This window comes from Pinus tabuliformis, chromosome Q, assembly GCF_031772625.1.
Source record: "Pinus tabuliformis cultivar Carrire ecotype Pingquan chromosome Q, CPIR1, whole genome shotgun sequence".
Classification (NCBI taxonomy): domain Eukaryota; kingdom Viridiplantae; phylum Streptophyta; class Pinopsida; order Pinales; family Pinaceae; genus Pinus; species Pinus tabuliformis.
The window spans coordinates 656,261,548-656,275,744 of record NC_142296.1 but is presented as its reverse complement, the minus strand read 5'-3'; the positions used below and the strand labels follow the sequence as shown (position 1 = coordinate 656,275,744).

The following is a 14,197-nucleotide window of genomic DNA, read 5'->3' as shown; positions in this document are numbered from 1 at the left end:
CATTAATTGCAGCATCTGTAAGCAAAGAGGTGAGTCACCATATTTCGCCATTTTCAACTGCTTTCGAAGCCTTACAAACGCTGAAAGAACTCTATGACTCACATTCTGCACTTGAAGTTGTTCAACTCATGATTAAACTCTTCACTCTTGAATTACAAAATAATGATCCTCTTGCTCTTGCATCAGAAGTAAAATCTATAATGCATGATATCAAAGCCACTAAGGTTGAATTGGATATTCCTCTTATCGCTTTTCTCCAGGCACTTTATCCTACTTACTCCAATTATCTTGAGTCATTGCAAGCAAATGGAAATCTCAAAGATATTATCTTTGACTCTCTTGTGAAAAAATTTGCTGAAAGAGAGAAAGCTTTTGGAAAGAAGACATCCCCTAAATCTTCTGAAGAGGCTGTGTGCCTTGCTCATAAAGAAAAGAATCTTGCCCAAGATTCTTCCAGAGGAAGAGGTTGTCGAAGAGGAAGAGGAAGATATTTCAGAGGTAGGGGGGCAGACACTCTCAAGGAGAAAAGGCAAATTTGCACTGCATACGCTGCAAAAGAAATGGATCACATGATGCCTCCACATGCAAGTTAGCTTGGGACAAAATTGAGCAGCAAAGAAACCAACCCAAAGGTAAAACTAATGACACAAACAAAGGTAAAGCACCTGAATCCGCTCATTATGTTGTGGCACAATGTAATATTGGAGTAAATGAAGACTTATTTAATGCTTCACTTGCTTCTTGGAAAAATGATTGGTTGTTTGATTCAAGAGCAACTTGCCACATGACTCATAGAAAATATTTTTTTTAAGAATTTACTGACAACGTTGATGGAGCAGTGTACTTTGCAGACCAATCAAAATTCAAGCCATCGGGGCTTGGCACAATCAGGCTCAAATTGCCTGGTCTTCCAGACTTTCTTCTGCATCATGTTCTATATCTCCCACAGCTAAAGAGAAACTTGTTGTCCTTGGTCCACATCCGCTAGCAAGGTCACTCCATTTATATGTTTGATGGCAAGCTTGAGGTGAGAAAAGCATCTAACCACTCACTTGTCATGAGGGGGATAGAAGAAGAAAGACTTCCCAAGCTGCAGGGTACCTCTGCTCGTGCACAACATTTCTCATACAACTCTCATTACAAAGAAGGTACACTTCCATCAAGTTTATTATGGCATGCTAGATTTGGACATTTGAACTATGACATCTTTCGCTTGTTGAAGAAAAATGGTGTTGCTGGTTTGCCTACAATTCCTAGGAAACTTAAGCAATATGATGCTTATATTCTAGGAAAGCATAGCAAACAGTGTTTTCATGATTCACATTCAAGAGCACATAGAAAACTTGAACTCATTCATTAAGATTTATGTGGTCCAATGCCTGTTCCTTCTACAAATGGAAATAAATATATGATGACATTTATTGATGACTACACCAGAATGTGTTGGGTTTATTTATTGAAGAACAAATCTTATGCTTTTCAAACATTCAAGAACTTTCATACATGGATTGAAAATGATGCACAATCTCATATTGGCTCTATTCACACTGATAATAGAAACGAATATACTTCAAATGAATTTGAAAACTATCTTCGCCAACATGGGATCAAACATCAAACAACTGTGCCTTATAATCCCCAACAGAATGGTGTCGCTGAAAGAATGAATAGGACAATCTTAAATATGGTGCGCTCCATGATGTTTTTCAAAAATATAAAATTGATGTTTTGGGTTGATGCAGTTCTATGTGTTGTATATATAAAGAATAGATGTCCATCTAATGCTATCAGAAACAAGACTCCCTATGAAATGTGGTATGGGCATGTTCCTTCGGTAAAGCATCTCAAGGTCTTTGGTTCCACCTGTTATGCCTTGATACCAAAGGTACATAGAAACAAACTTGGTGCAAGAAGTCGTAAGTGTATCTTCCTGAGCTATTCAAACACCTCCAAAGCATATCGTCTCTATGATGAATTCAATAAAAAGTTTGTTGTATCTAGAGATGTAATCTTTCTTGAATCATCCAAAACTAACAATGTTGTTGAGTGGAAACTTGATCACTTGGATAGAATCGCAAATGCAAAATCATTTCAAGAATTTGATAATCAGATTCCACATCTTGAAGGGGGGATTCCTATACTAGATCAACATGTGGAATCTTCTTCTGAAGAACTCTCTCCCCCGCATGAAACTCCAACAACGGATGATACTTTAAGTGATGTGATTAATAGAATTGGGATACTCAATCTTGATTCAGTCCCAACTCAACCAACAGAGCAGCCTAGACCATCTGAGAAAGGTCCCCCAAAGTGGCTGACAAAGACACTTGAAAGTGTTCATCCTGATGAGGTTGGAAAGACAAGAACTAGAAATTCAAACCGGCAAAATGGAGGTGATGTAGATGACTCTGATTCACCTGTTGATATGGATGTTTCTTATGATTGTGAATTAAATTTGTCTACAGATTTTGAACCAACTTCCTTCAAAGAAGCTGCTTCTCATGATGAATGGAAAGAAGTGATGCAAAAGGAGTATGATGCCCCGATAAAGAATGGCACTTGGAAGCTGGTTGATCCTCCATTAGGAACCAAACCAATTGGTTGCAAGTGGGTCTACAAGAACAAGTATAAAGCTGATGGCTCACTTGACAAGCACAAAGCCAGGCTTGTGGAAAAAGGTTATGCACAGAAGGAAGGGGTCGATTATGAGGAGACTTTTGCCCCCACAGCAAAATGGGCTACCATCCAAACACTCTTTGCCCTAGTAGCTCAGAACGGTTGGAAAGTCCATCAAATGGTTGTAAAAACTGCTTTCTTGAATGGAGATCTAAAAGAGAATGTTTTTATGTCCCAGCGTGAAGGATTTACTGTGAAAGGACATGAACATAAAGTATGCAAACTTGTGAAATCGTTGTATGGGCTCAAACAAGCACTGCGAGCCTGGTATGAAAAACTAACTGAGCATCTTCTAAAACTCAATTTCAAACATTATGATCTTGATGATGCAACTTTATTTGTCAAGAAAGTTGGCAAAACAGTTGTATATCTTGTGGTATATGTAGATGATTTTTTTATGACAGGGAACAATGAAAGCTACATTGCATCCATAAAGAAGGAATTGAGGAAAGGTTTTGAAATGACTGATTTGGGCTATGTTCGTTACTATCTTGGTATTGAAGTAACTCAACATCTGAAGTCCATATTTCTTTCTCAAAGGAAGTACATTGGATATCTATTGAATAGGTTTGGCATGACAGAATGAAATCCTCTTACTACTCCAATGGAACAAAACTTAAAGCTCACATCCATTGAAGGAAAATAATTTGAGGATGCAACAAAGTATAGACAGCTTTTAGGAAGTCTCAACTACCTAACTACTACCAGACCAGACATTTCGTTTGCTGTTGGAATCCTCTCCATGTTTATGCAAAAGCCTTGTGAGGGACATTGGTCTGCTACAAAAAGAGTTCTAAGGTACTTGAAGGGAACTCAAGACTTTGGAATCAAGTATACACAGGTGGATGACTTCAGCTTGATTGGATACTCTGATTCAGACTCGATGGAGACAAAGAAACTAGGGTATCTACTTCAGGTTATGTTATGAGTCTTGGATCAAGAGCTGTCTCCTAGAGATCACGCAAACAATCAGTTCCAGTAGATTCCACAACAGAAGCAGAATATGTGGCAACAGCTGAGGCAACAAAAGAAATTGTGTGGCTCAGGAAAATTCTTGAAGATTTGCAGGTAAAACAAGTACAATCGACTCCACTCATGATTGACAATACCTTGGCAATAAAGTTGGCCAAGAACCCAAAGTTCCATGATTAAACGAAGCACATCAATACTAAATATCATCTGATTCAACATCATGTTGAAGCCAAAACAATCCATCTCTGCCATTGTTCCACTAATGAGCAAATTGCAAACATCTTCACCAAAGAGCTTGGAAGAGAAAAGCTTGAACGATTCAGAACGATGCTTGGACTCACCAACATCCCTTCAGATTAAGGGGGGAATGTTGACACCTAATCATCAAGATTGGGTGAATAAGTGTAATTGATGTAAATAAATAATAAGAAATATGAATAGTCACCGGGAGATGAAGTGAACAGTCTCTCCCTCAGGTATATAATAAAGACCAACCTGAATGAATAAGAACGAATTGATTTTAAGAAGCTACTACCTAGTCTGACAAAATTTAATATTAATATTAATTAATTAATTATTATTAATATATATTTCTATTTATAGCTCTATGATTAAGGAAATACTAGTTGTCGGCTAAGGAAATTTTGAATGCGCTGCTGCTGCCGTGAGCCGCTGCCGTGAACCCCGCCTGCTCAAGCTGCGTGCTCCCGCCCAGCCCCCAGGCCTAGCCTGGTCGGGCTCCCTCGCCCTCGCCCTAGCTGAACCCTGCCCGGACCCCCTCGGGTCTCTCCTTCGCCGCTGCCCTGAATCCCTGCTCTCCCAGCGGGCCTGCCATGGCAGGATCCGCCTCCCCTTCCCTTGGCCCTGAAAAGCACGAAGAAATTTTTGACTCTTTGCTCTCTGAATCTTTAGATCTGAGACCAAGGCCTTCTCAAACTAAGTTTATCAAAAAGCTGGATGAGATGCCAGAGGTGGACTTGCCCCCTGCTTTGCCAATGAAATCAGCAATAGCTCTCGCAGAAAGAGGTCTGGTTGGCCAGTTTACTGGACTTTGGCCATCACCAAGAACGGTTCAGAAATGGACGGAACGCAACTGGAGCCCAATGATACAGGGCAAGATCGCCATAAGATTTTGTGGCCGTGGCTTCTTCACCTTCCTGTTCGAATCAAAGGAGGACAAGAACCTCATCTTTCGCAATGGGCCCTATTTCATGGATACAAGAGGCTTATACCTGAACAAATGGACCCCGGAATTTGATCCGGAAATGGATATCCCAAACGCTGTTCCTGTCTGGGTTCGCCTCCCCCATCTCCCACTTCACTGCTGGGCGGACGAATCGGTAAGAGCTATAGGCAATGCTCTTGGAAAATACATTGATAGATCGGAACCAAAAGAAAACATGCACGCATGCGCAAGAATCTGTGTTGAAGTTGATCTCGGGAAAGGACTACCAGAAGCCATCAAAATCAAGGTAAACAAGTGGATGCACATTCAGCAGCTGGATTACGAACAACTCCCCTTCAAATGCAAGGTATGTCATGAGTATGGCCATTTTGCAAATAGGTGTAATAAGCTAAAATCAAAAGAAATAGATAGTAACGAGGAACCCCAAGAGGGACCATGGGAGCAAGTCAAAAGGAAGAAACCCTCTCAAAACCATGGCCTCAATTCCTCAGCCCACCCTGCTTCAGGCATTCCACCCCCGCCTCCGCCCCCTCCCATCTCAACCATCCCCTCGACCTCAAACTCCTTCGAATCCCTAACTGCCGAAAATCCCCCTTCGCCTCCTCATTCACCTCGCCCTGTCTCTCCTTGCACAAACCCCCCTCCCTCCCCTCCTCACACAGTGGAAAGAATTCTTACCCGAAACAAAGCCAAAGAAACCAACCAGCAATCAGATCCTCCGAGGAAAGTGGGCAGGAAATCGAACAAGGAGCTAAGGGATGAGACGGCAGCAAAAGAAATGGCCACAGGGACACAACAACCTATGGATTCGTATTTGGGACGGCCAAAAGGCAGCGGCGAGAAAACAAAGGAGAAGACAGGATCCCACCCTTCAGCGGGTAAATAATGAATTTGGTCTCCTGGAACTGTAGGGGGATGGGCACCCCTCTAAAATTAAAAGCCATCAAGGACCTTCTTAATCAGGAGCAGCCAGATATCCTTCTTATTCAGGAGACCAAACTCATTAATCAGGACTTTCTCCAACAAACACAGCGATTCAAAAACTTCTCAGGACTATCCAATGACTCAGATGGAGCATCAGGAGGGATTGGAACACTATGGAATAAAACAAAGTGGGACATCTACAACTCTCACCAATGTACATGGTGGATCAGAACGGACCTGAAGAACAAAAGCTCACAGGAAGTCTATCACATCTATAACATCTACGCCCCTAACCACTACAGGGATAAAGCATGTTGCTGGAACTCCCTAGAAGAAGACATTTCCTCTATACAAGACAGCAGACTGATCCTTGGAGGAGATCTGAACCTAGTAAGGAATGTGCAGGAAAAATATGGAGGGAAGTATCATTCAGACCCCTCAAGAGACAAATTAGAAAATATAGTACAGCTATACAACCTAATTGACATCCCCCTGTCAAATGGAAAATATACCTGGTCTAACAAAAGGATAGGTGCTCAAAACATTAAGGAACGGCTTGACAGATTTCTAATTCAAGAAAGGGCAACCGAAAACTACTCAATTCGAAGTAAATTAATCCATGGATCAGCATCGGATCATAAACCGGTGGTTCTCTCTATGGACAAAGGCCCAAACCTCGGCCCTCTTCCCTTTAAGTACAACAAAAACTGGGATCTCAAAAAAGATTTCAGTCAACTTATCCAAACTCAATGGGCAAGAGAAGTGATCGGATCACCATATTATGTTTGGGAAACAAAGCTGAAGCAGCTTAGGACAGCGATAAAACAATGGGCCAGGGACCAAGCAATATTAGAAAAGAGGGAAAAAACAGACCTGCTAAACGAAATGGAGCGTTGGCACATTCAAATGGAACAAATTCAATACAAGGCAGAGGACATTGAAAAAGAAAAGAATCTCTACAAAGAGCTCTACAGGCAAAACCGCGCAGAGGAAGAGGAGCTCAGAATAAAATCTCGCTGCCTCTGGCTAAGGGCAGGAGATAAAAATACCTCCTTCTTTCATAATAGCATCAAGCTCAGAAGAGCATGTAACCAAATAGATAAAATCGAAGTAGCGGGGGTTGAGTTGAAAGGTCAAAACGAAATAAAAGGGGCTGCATTCAATCATTTCAAGAACCTTCTAACAGCAGACAATCATTATCATGACAGCGAGACCTTCCTCAACATTCTTGAAAGCAAAATCACAGAGGAGAACAATAAGGAGCTGGAACAAGAACCCTCAGAAGAAGAAATCAGAGAAGTCATCTTCAGCATGCAACAAGACAAAGCCCCGGGGCCGGACGGCTTTACAGTTGCATTCTACAGGCGGCACTGGGAAACTATAAAAAAGGATCTGGTAAGGATGGTAAAGAACGCCTTCAGAAACCAAAAAGTAGGGGAAAACACAAAGTCCACTCATATAGCTTTAATTCCTAAGGAGGCAAACCCCAAAACCTTTGATAGATTTCGTCCCATTTCGCTATGCAATGTCTCTTATAAGCTTATCACCAAAATTATTGCCAATAGAATAAAGAAATTTCTCCCTTTATTAGTTTCTGAGAACCAGGGTGGGTTTGTCCCAAATAGACAGATCATTGACAATGTCATCCTAGTCCAGGAAGCCATTCATAGCAGCCTCAATAGAGGAGAAAGGGGAATGATCATTAAATTAGACATGGCTAACGCTTTTGATCGAGTGGACCACTCTTTCCTTACAGCAGTCCTTCTTAAATTTGGCTTCTCCCCCCTCTTTGTAAACATCATCAAAGGATGTATCAGCAATCCATGGACCTCACCCTTGATCAATGGACGGCCAAGTAATTATTTTAGAAGTTCAAGGGGGCTAAGGCAAGGCTGCCCCCTCTCTCCCTTTCTTTACATCCTAATGGCTGAGACTCTGAGTGCTCATCTAGAGAATCTCCGAAGCAAAAAGGAAATCACGGGAATTCGCATTGAAAGGGGAACAAAAGAGCTCAATCACTCCCTCTTCGCGGACGACACTCTCTTGATTGGAGGTGCATCAAGCCTGATGGCCAGAAGATTTAAAGGAGCTCTGGATGCCTTCCTCCTAGCCTCGGGAGGAAAGCTAAACAACAGAAAATGTAAAATTTATACATGGAATGTCCCTCTTCAGATTCAACAAAGGATTTCACAAATTCTAGATATTCCCCTCCAAAGAAGTTGGAACTCCTTCTCTTACTTGGGCCTCCCTCTGGCTAAGGAGCACATTAAAGCGGAGGTCTGGTCTAAACATATTGAGAAAATGAGAGGCTTATTGCAGAGCTGGGGTGTTTCCTGGTTGAATCTTGCAGGTAGAACCATCCTTATCAAAGCGGTCCTATCCGGCCTTCCTATCTACCAATATGCAATAATAATGGCCCCTGCAAGCATCCATAAGCATATGGAAATCATCATGAGAAGCTTCCTCTGGCAAGGAGGAAAGCAGGACTCAAAGAAGTTCAGTCTTGTCAATTGGGATCAAGTCACCCTTCCGTATGACAAAGGAGGTCTGTCAGTTAAAATTCCGAGCCTATCCAATCAGGCAATGGGACTCAAGCTACTTTGGAAGATCATTTCAGGACAAGGAGCATGGTGGGTCGAAGTTATCAAGAGGAAATACCTTAATGGCCCAAACTCGAACATCCTCCAAGACTCAATCGTGGATAGGCCGTGCACCCCAATGTGGAGGTTGGTTAAAAAAGTTCTCCCTCACTTTAAAGAACAAGTATCTAAGAAACCGGGCAGCGGAAAAAATGTCAAAATATGGCAGGATAGAATCATGGGATCAAGTCCCAGAGAATCTCTGCAAGATCTAAGACCCCTCCAAATTTGGATGGAGAACCAAAACATATCCTCCTTATTTGACATTTCCACCTGGTCCCAAAATGCTTGGTCAGATTGGAAGGTCGTGAACCTGCCCTTGGACCTAAAAGATCAATGGCATAAACTAAAAATCTCTCTAGCAGGAGTTGCGCCAATGAATAAAGAGACGGAGGACAGTTATATATGGGACACCTGTGGGGGCAACTTCACAGTGCGAGAGGGCTACAAATCACTGCAAGATAAGACTCACAGTGCTAGCTGGAACCTCTGCAAGGCAGCCTGGAACAATGAGTGCATACCCAAGGTAAAGCATTTTAATTGGGCCCTTCTAAAAGGGAAAATTCTCACTGCAGAAAACCTGAGAAAAAGAGGAATACAAGGTCCCTCAATTTGCTGCTTTTGTCAAGCTGAGGAGGAATCCATTCCTCACACTTTCCTCCAATGCAATTTCGCACAAAATTGCTGGAAACAGCTCCTTAGTCCTTTAGAATCCAGAAGCAGGAATGGCCATGTAAATAACTTACAGAGAAACTGGAGAAAAGACTACCCTCTGAGCAAGAAAGGGAAAAGAAATCTTCTTCGAATTTGGAATTGTATCCCAGCAACTCTCTGCTGGAATATCTAGTTGGCAAGAAATCACTATATTTTTAACAATGAGCAGATTAAAATTGACAAGATAATTGCAAGGACCATAGCTGGGATTTCTGAGGCAATCAGCGCGAATCACATAACTCTCCCTGATCAGCAGGGATGGACAAAAGAGGAGATGGATTGGTACAAAAGATTCAACCTCAGCCACTCCCAAAATCTTCCCCCCCAAATCAAAATTAAACAGAAGGGGCAAAACTGGAAACTGAGGGGGGACAAAGAAGAAGTAAATAAATGGATCACAGCTCAGAATCGCCCCATTCTCCTCTTCGATGGAGCATCAAAGAGCAATCCCGGGAAAGCAGGCGCTGGAGGAATAATAAAAGATCAGAAGGGGATCACAGTAAGCTACTACGAATGGGGTCTCGGGCAAGCAACCAATAATGAAGCGGAAGCATACAGTTTACTTTTAGGCACGTCAATCCTACACAGGCTCGGTCTACAGGATGCTCTAATCCTTGGAGATTCCGCTATACTAATAGCAGCAATGAACAAAGGTAAAGAATTTGGCAAAGCCTCTCTCAATCGCATCAAGGCAAGGATAATGGACACCCTCAGCCACTTGGGAAATACTACCTTGAAGCACGTACTAAGGGAGCATAATGCTGAGGCGGATAAGCACGCAAATAATGCGGTCAATCTCCAGCAGGGTCAGGTCAGAGATAACATCAGAACTTATGAAAAACCCATCCCATAAGGACGGCAGCTGTCTGTCTGTACACAGGGCAGAGTCCACCAGGAAAAGTCAGAACCATGATCTACTCCCCTGCGAACATCAAATCTTTAACATTATGCCGACGTTCCCATCCCTCCTCAACCTCAGAATTTCCCCTCATCGTGACAGTCCCACGCTTCTTCTGGGCACTCTTCACCTCGATCACAGAGATCGGAGATCCCTAAATCTGCTACCCGATTTCCCCTCTGCAACACTTCGGAAATATCTGGAGCTTCATCACTATGCTAACCCTCCCCCTCGCCCTTATATTCCTCCTCCTAATCCTCCTCTCCACCATTACTCCGAGAAGCATTTAGGGTGCGAAGGCTTCTTTGAGATCAGTGGTTTTCGAGGGAACAAGCAGTGGAGTCCCGCTCCAGCTCATTCAGGCAGCAGACGTCAAGGAAATCAGCAAGGCTCTTCAATCAATCCGACTCTCCAAGAAGACATCAGGTATACCAGAAGTCATTTTCAAGGTTACTCGTTTCTTATTTGTTTTGCAGACATGGCAGAGGGACGTCAACCTGAAGCGCAGGGAAGGGCCAGCCCCCGCGAGAACCCCCTAGAAAGAGTCCTGGGAAATGATGCATGCGCGCTGTGCAAAGATCACTGTTTCCTGATCTCTCGTTTCATGAAGCACCATAATGACCTGCGTGAAGACTTCATTGCGGATAGCCGGTCCAAACGCAAGAAACTAGAGAAGCGCAAGAAGGAAATTGAGAACCTCCAAGACAGATGTGAGCACCTAGAGGAGGCACTTAAGCACATTCAGTCCATCACAGCAAGCATGCAGGCAGAAGCGTCTTCCAAGGAAAGTCAAAAAGAACAGCAAGATCAGCAACAAGAGGACCACATGGAGGAAACCGTCAACCAATTTTGGTGTTAATCTAATGACCTGCAAAGTCTGCCTGTTAGATGGCATTTTTGTAAGACAATACAGCAGGCATCTTTTTCAATTTCTCTTCTTTAAGCTAATCTATAAGGCTTCCAGGGCTGCGTCCCTGTATAGTTTCCTCTCTTCCTCTCTTCTTCCAGCATATATGTATCTTACTCTGCTCTTTGCAGTTTTTTTATAATACAATAGTACTCGATCTCGTTAAAAAAATATATATATATTTCTATTTATAATTATAATAATTACCCTATAATTATATTCTATTTCAATGTAATATTTACCATATATACTTAATATTATTATTATTATAATACTATAATATTATATTAATAATAAAATATATTATTATAATGTTAATACAATATAAATATAAATATAAATATTACTTTTATTATATATTATTAATTTAGTATAATTTTTTAATAATATTTATTAATCATTAAGATATTCATGAGAACTAATTTATATTATAGTTTTAAATATAATATTTAATATATTAATATTATATTATATAATAATATTATATTATATTTATATAATAACCATATATATGGTGGTTATTATTTATAAAATTATTAATAAGTATAAATGGTCAATTTTAAGAAAACAAGTTTACATTATACACTTAATAATTATTGATGTGATAAATATAAGTCTATTGGTGTATATCAATCACATTATAGAATGTGGTTGTAAATATATTTCATATACACCAATTTCCCTATATCAACCATATTAGTAAATGTGGTTGTGCTAGTATATGAATATTGGAATGAAGATTTACAGTAGTGCACTATTTCAAATACCCAAAAACTAAATAATTTTAAGTGATTTTTTTTTTAAATGTTAAATTTATAAATACAGTGAAAGTACAAATTTAAACAATACAAATCAAAATTTAGCCACAATATTTTCACCCTATTCTCACCAAAAAAATTCGATTAAATCCCAATTAAAAACTACTCCACTAACGAACCGTTGGCCACGTAATAAAAAAAGAGTGATAATAAAGCAGAGCACATGGAACTTCGAAGTACCCCACGGTTTTATACTTAACAATGTCCAATAGCAATAATTGTTTGCCACATAATAAAAGGCAGTTGTCTATAATGCGACTTTTTGGAAGCCTTTCCGGTGGGTTTTTCTGGTCAAAATCCGGCAGCAATTTATTGGAATCGCAAGTTTGATAGCTAGTTTTTGCACAATCAAAGTGTCCCAGGGGTTTTTCAGGGTGCTGAATCCAAATAAGCAGTTAAAAAATCATTTTAACTGCAACAAATCAAGATTTAACCTCAATTTCTTCCGCCGGATTCCGTCATCGGAATCTCCAAAAAGTCGCATTATAGACAACTCCTAATAAAAGAAATAGCGATAATGAAGCAGAACACATGGAACTTCGAAGTACCCCACGACATTATATTTAACATTAAATTTTAGATGCCGGTAAAATTTTATGGGACTCCTTAATGCCTTACTGGCAAAAAACAGTGCACATGGCGATACTGCTCAGAAATAGGATGTATGATTGACAGTTTTCAAGAGTAATACGGTACAAGTATAACACATCCTCGTGACTCCCAATTTTGCTACTATATTTAGCTGTTGTCTTCTATTCTGCTCTACGACATCGGTAAATGTCTTAGCTATCTAGATTTAGAAACATCTCTAATTGAAAATCCCCACCAAAGTCCAGCAGCATTGAAGAGGAATTTCTAAATTTAGAAGGTAAAACAATAATCGCCATAAGTTCAGCAGGAGAATGGGAAGAAACATTTTCTGGTTTCAATAGATCAGTATTCGCTCCCTATCTGTGAGCAGTAACCAGAGTTTCGATAAATCGCATTCCATTTAACTTCGGCGCTAACGCCTCTTTAGCCCTCTTAGAATTCGAATTCTGAGAAAAGGCCATGTCATCATTCATCGATTCGGCCTGTAAATAACACCAGAAAACCTCTAAATTTGAGACAAAATCTGAAAGATCCTCTCTAATATTTAAATTGGCCCTGTTTTAAACGGCGTCGTAAAGAAGAAAAGAAAGAAATAAAACGGATCCAAAAAATCTAGCGTTGGAATGAAGTATTGACTAACCGCAGGAGAGGATGCCGTGACTTGGATCTTGTTGTCATTGAGAGCATTGAACGCTGCAGACACGGACGCTGCAACAGCACAAAGGAGTGCTACGGGCTACCTCATTCTTTAATTATTCCAGGAAAAAAAATGCTTCGAGGAATCGAACCTCTGACCAGACCGAAGAAACTTTGCTTTACAATACCAAGATCTCTTCCAACTCATGGAACAAACGCCTGAACGGAAACAAGAACAGAACGACAAGATGACCTCCCGAACAGAACAGCAAGAAGCATCCCTACAACGCGCAGCTTCACCCTAGGTTTCGAATCTCCAGGCCTTCCGAAATAAGGGAAGCATAAACACCAGACGATTGCAAACAATAAGTTAGAGGGTAATTAACGATTGATCATACACTAGAAATTTGAAGACAGAAAGAGAGGGCATGCGCCTTTTATAATCGTGCTAGGATGCTTGATTCACGAGAACACTGGCCTATCATTCATTTTAAATTAAAAATAAAAATGGAAAACTAGGCTAATGATTCGTTGAAGTGAAGGTCAAACACTCGCCATGCGCTTTTGTGGGAAGGTTGGAAGTATTCGCGTGCAAAAATATCTCCTCTTCTAATTTGTGATCTTCTCTAATTTGTGGACTAGGCATTCCGGCTATCGCTATCTATGTTTTCTAGCGAGTTCTATACTTATGACCTCTACTTGCTTTTGTGGCTGTGGCTCTCGACAGACTTGGAGAGCTTGTGAATTAGATTTATTGATATCGACTTGAATGGTGGAGGGGAGATTGAATCCCATGTTATTTAGTTTTAGTTGTTTTTTTTGTTAGTTATATTTTATGGTGAGAAAATGTATCATAATTGTTGGAAAAACAATGGTAATTCCAACCACCACCATTAAATGTTGCGTCTAGCTTTTTTTAGAATTCAGCAGCACTGGATAGCTTCCTGGAGAAGCCACTGACTCCAAAAGCTTCCTTGCTGTGTATAAAAAAATTGTTCAGCAATCAAATGAAGCAAGTTCTGAGTTTTGTGTGTTAAGTTCTGAGTTCTGCGCTCTCTGATTTGGTATCAGAGCAAGGTGAGTGCTGCAAGTTTGAGCGCAAAGAGCCTAAGGTTCTTCTGAGAGGGTGCGTTCCAGAGACGTTGGAGCTGTAGAAGAACTCTGTGAGAGATCAGTGTGTTGTGTTTGGTTCTGCGCTCTCTAATTTAATAACAGAGGGAGGTTAAGCTTCCAGAG

General features: G+C 40.8%; 1 pseudogene across 1 annotated transcript; it reads right to left on the bottom strand.

The window, feature by feature from the left end:
- Positions 1-12,171: 12,171 nt before the first annotated feature.
- LOC149221231 (uncharacterized) lies at positions 12,172-13,070 on the bottom strand (annotated as a pseudogene). Its single transcript, XR_016248827.1, has 2 exons — positions 12,966-13,070; positions 12,172-12,807 (listed from the first exon to the last, which is right to left on the bottom strand). The product of XR_016248827.1 is annotated as an uncharacterized LOC149221231 (transcript).
- Positions 13,071-14,197: the final 1,127 nt, after the last annotated feature.